The following is a 4,731-nucleotide window of genomic DNA, read 5'->3' as shown; positions in this document are numbered from 1 at the left end:
CAGGGGACCATATGAGATGCTGGGATTTGAACCACCATTGGTCCTGGGTTAGCTGCTTGCAAAATAAATGCCCTACCACTGTGCTATCTCTCCAGACACAGGTCTTACTTTGTAAAATCAAAGTAAAATTTTGTTGTGATTTTGCCCCTCTATATGTCTCTCTGGGACAGGGTTTTGCCCCACATTGATTTATTTTTTTATAAAATGACATTTTGGGAAATCTGTTGGGTTTTAATTAGACCCCATTGCAGGGACACTCAGGTCCCTTTTCATCACTTTCTATCTTTATCTGATCTTAGCTTCTTATCTCAATCTTTAAATTGGTGATAACAACACCTACTTTCTCAGGGTTATGATACCTTTGAAGAGCATAGTACTGAACTTGGCATAAAGAAACTTTTTTTGTCACCCCATTCACAATATAGACCAGGCATAGGGCCTGGGTTGAGGTGTATAGGGGGTGCATATACTGTACCCTCTCTTTCTATACAGTCAGTGTAAAGAACACAGCCTGTGGTAAGCATTAGAAGGTCTTATCTTATCTTTTCTTTTTTTCATATATATATATATATATATATATATATATACATATATATATATATATATATATATACATATATATACCTTCATCAGTGCAACAGTCCCATCACCAATATCCCAAGTGTCCTTCCTCCCCACCCCACACTGGCCGGTACTGTAGACAGGCTTTTTACTCCCCTCATTCAGTTGCATTTTGTTATGATAGTTCTCAGTGTAATTATTTCTGTGACTGCACTAAACAATCCCTGTGATGAGCTACATGTTGCGAGCTCTAGTCCTCCTCTATTTGATCTCTGAGAATCATTACACAAATGTTTTTCATTTTTCTCAAAACCCATAGATGAGTGAGACCATTCTGTGTTTATCTCTCTCCCTCTGACTTATTTCACTCAGCATAATAGATTCCATATACATCCATGTATAGGAAAATTTCATGACTTTATCTCTTCTGATGGCTGTATAATATTCCATTGTATATATGTACCATAGTTTCTTTAGCCACACATCTATTAAGGGGCATCTAGGCTGTTTCCAGAGTCTGGCTATTGTTAACAACGCTGCAATTAATATAGGTGTGAGAGAGGGATTTTTGTATTGTATTTTTGTGTTCCTAGGATATATCCCTAGAAGTCGTATAGCTGGATCATATGGGAACTCAACTTCCAGCTTTTGGAGAAATCTCCATATCACTTTCCACAAAGGTTGGACTAGACGGCATTCCCACCAGCAGTGAATATGAATTCCTTTTTCTCCACATCCCCGCCAGCACTGCTTGTTCTCATTCTTTCTGATGTTTGCCAATCTCTGTGGTGTGAGATGGTACCTCATAGTTGTTTTGATGGAATAAATAAGAAACTTTTTAATGAATGCAAGTTAGCATTTTTCTTATGTTCTTTCCTAAGCTCATGGATTTTACTTTCATTGTGCCAGGAATCTTCTTGCTCATGTTTGGAGCTTTGTTACCAAGCATATCTCTCTTTACAAAAGAATCTCAAATATTTGGGTCTCAGCATCCTTCATCCAGGAACTTAATAAAGGCAAGGAATTTCTAGCTAGTGAGATAGATAGATAGATAGATAGATAGATAGATAGATAGATAGATAGATAGATAGATAGATAGATAGATAGATTGGATGAATGGATTGGATGGATAGATTGGTTAGATGGATGGGTGGAAGGATGAATAGATGATGAATAGATGATGAAAGATGATAGATTAGTAGATGATAGACTGATAGAAAGACAGGCAGACTTGGAATATTCTGGCTTGCATATTTTGAGACTCTGACTAATCCTGACACCATTGGAACTATTGAGAATACCTATTGAAACTATTTTTGGGGGGTCACACCCGGTAGCACTCAGGGGTTACTCATGGCTCTGAGCACAGAAATTGCCTCTGGCAGGCTCAAAGGACCTTATTGGGATGCAGGGAATCGAATCGTGGTCTGTCCTGGGTTGGCCCTGTGCAAAGTGAATGCCCTACTACTACTACTACTACTACTACTGTGTTATAGCTCCAGTTCCTTATTGAAACTATTGATATCAATTACTGTTCTAGTACCACTTGTAAAGATTCCAGTGATCTTTGTCCTCTCAGGCTCAAGTATATCACAACTTTGGGCACACACATTCTGGTCCCTACATCAGGACTGGTTTGCTGAGAACTGCCAAGTAGTCCTGGATCTCCTGAATACCAACTGAGAGTCCCATCACCACAAAAAAAATAGGAACTTTCAACCCTGTTTAGTTTTATTGGCAAATAAATACTAATTTAGAATCAAAACAGGGAGATTTTACATGAAGCCTAATAGCTTTATTTCTACTAGGTCTTAAAAACTGAGAGGATGAGCAATGTCTTTCCACTTGACACAGATCATGTCTTTTCTATTTCCATGCTCTGTCTCTCAATCTACACGTCATCCCTGTGGTTAAGGGGCATGCAATTTTTCCTCTTGCTAATTAAAATAATGATGATGATAATAATAAAATTAAAAAAGGGGGGGGGCGAAGCGATAGTGTAGCGATAGGGCCTTTGCCTTGCACGCAGTTGACCCAGGACGGACCTGGGTTCGATCCCTGGCTTCCTATATGGTCCCCTAAGCAAGGAGCGATTTCTGAGTGCATAGCCAGCACCCCTGACCATCACCGGATGTGGCTCAAAACAAACAGACAAATACATAAATAAAAATTAAAAAAATTAAAATCTTCCATAAAGAAGCACATAGTCTTGAGTTTTGCTATTGCAGACCCCCCCCTTTTTTGCTTTTGTTTTTGCTTTTTAAATTTTTGAATTTCCCTTTGCTTGTCAGATAAACTTTTTTTTTTCTTTTTCTTTTTCTTTTTTTTTTTCCAGCAGGTTCCTTTTTGTACTCTCCAAGAACAGCTTGCTGGCTTGCAAAAAAGAAGTAAGGCTCTTTGGGGAGCTGTCAGAAAGAGCAGATGCGGCCCCAGCATGGCGCTCCTGATCCCGGCGAGTGGCACCATAACACTTTCTTTGTGAAGAGAAGGACAGAGAACTTCTCTTCTCTCCATGCCTCGATTTGCATTTTATTAGGCACCCAGTAGGATGGCTTAAAAATCTCCATCTTTACTCACAGATCTCTCTATCAACCCCCAACCTACCAGAGGGCAAAACACAGGGATGCTAAAAACAGGATGGTATTAAAAGGAATCAGAAAAAAATGCAGCTCACAACAGTGTGTGATCTTTTTTTTTTTATTCTTCAAAGAGTGCCTTTTGTTTATAAGACTTCTGAGGGAAATAAGTGGTATCTGGCCATATACATAGAAGTAATACAAAGTTAATCAGAGAAAGGCTGTTGTAAGAAAGAGAGGCAGAGACTGGGGTTTGACATTTAGCACCTCCATTTTTTGGCAGTGTATTCTGGCTTAAAAAACTGTGTTTCCAAGTCCCTTTTTCTGAGTATACTTTTCTACAGAGTTGGCCTGGATGCAATGGAGCAGTGCTTGTAATGTCCTTGTTCATGTTTCTCTGCCCCTCGTCTACTATATCTCTGCATCTTCCCTAGTCCAAAATTTAATTTCTGTTTCAGTAGCAATATGAAGTTCACACTTTCTTTAAATGAACATTGCTCTACCTTTTAAACTTAGTTGATACTACTCTGTATAATGATTATATTTTGTTCTTAAAACCAAACATCCAATGTTCTACCAGTATATTAATAACTAAAAGGTGTTAAAGCTACTGAATGCAAATATGATTGTCTTCAGTTGGAAGCATGTTTGGAGGAATCATGAAACATTGAAGAAAGACCCCATTTTTTTGTTTTAGTTATATTAATCATGCATTATGGAAAGTAAATGCTTTTGTATAATATGTGTGATATCTTTTTTGATGATAGAACAAAATTTAGATCTATTTAACCTGCAGTTAGTTAAGTGTTGAATTTTATTACATATTAAATTTAAAAAATTAAAGCTGCCAACTCATTAACAAGAAAATTGAGAGAATCAAAATTTGAAGTGACTGTTAACTTTTTAACAAAACTCTTCAAGCAGTCTGCAAAGTTAGTTTTATTTCATAGATACATAGAGATTGGACTTGTTCTTGCTTTTTCTTTTAGGATGTTAAAGGGCATTGTTGAGAGTCCAATATTTGAACATTTATTTGCCTCCAGTCTTCTTCCTATTTAGATATTAAGATAAGCTATTCTAGTTCCTTATAAGTTAGTTCTCTCCTGGGGTCTCTTTCAGGCCTGTGGTTCAGTGAACCCCTACAAGAGCCATTTTATAGACTGAACTCCATTTCTCTTGACTCCATATTTTTCCCTCTTATCATGGAGAAAGAATCATCTCTCTTGTAATAACTCACATCTTTTGGTATAATCCTAACTACTGATAAGAACCAAGGAGGATGGGGAAGGTTAATATATGGAATATGGTCCTAAGAAAGATAACTATTAATATGGAATGTCAGGTGAATGAGGGTTGATCATCTAAATGGCCTGTTCCATACTGATATGCTGGATAACTGGAGTGATCAAAAATAGTCAGATAGCCCCTGCCTTCATGATTCATATTCTTGGAGGTAATAAAGTGCTAACCGACCTGTCTTTTTTGAAAAGGTGTGAGAGGGGAAAGGATCTTTCTCTGAATCCTGTCTTAGGAGACCCCTCCCATAATTTGGGAGAGTTCTTGCATTCTTCTCTCTTCTTTGTTCTTTCTTTAA

At 37.6% G+C, this 4,731-nt stretch overlaps 1 non-coding gene across 1 annotated transcript; it reads right to left on the bottom strand.

The window, feature by feature from the left end:
- Positions 1 to 400: 400 nt before the first annotated feature.
- LOC126029367 (small nucleolar RNA SNORA51) lies at positions 401 to 533 on the bottom strand. Its single transcript, XR_007502979.1, has one exon. It is a non-coding gene; the product is annotated as a small nucleolar RNA SNORA51 (small nucleolar RNA).
- Between the last annotated feature and the right edge of the window lie 4,198 nt (positions 534 to 4,731).

The sequence above is a fragment of the Suncus etruscus genome, chromosome 14 (genome assembly GCF_024139225.1).
Source record: "Suncus etruscus isolate mSunEtr1 chromosome 14, mSunEtr1.pri.cur, whole genome shotgun sequence".
Lineage (NCBI taxonomy): Eukaryota > Metazoa > Chordata > Mammalia > Eulipotyphla > Soricidae > Suncus > Suncus etruscus.
The sequence above is the reverse complement of the archived record's forward strand: the minus strand, read 5'-3'. Positions and strand labels throughout refer to the sequence as shown.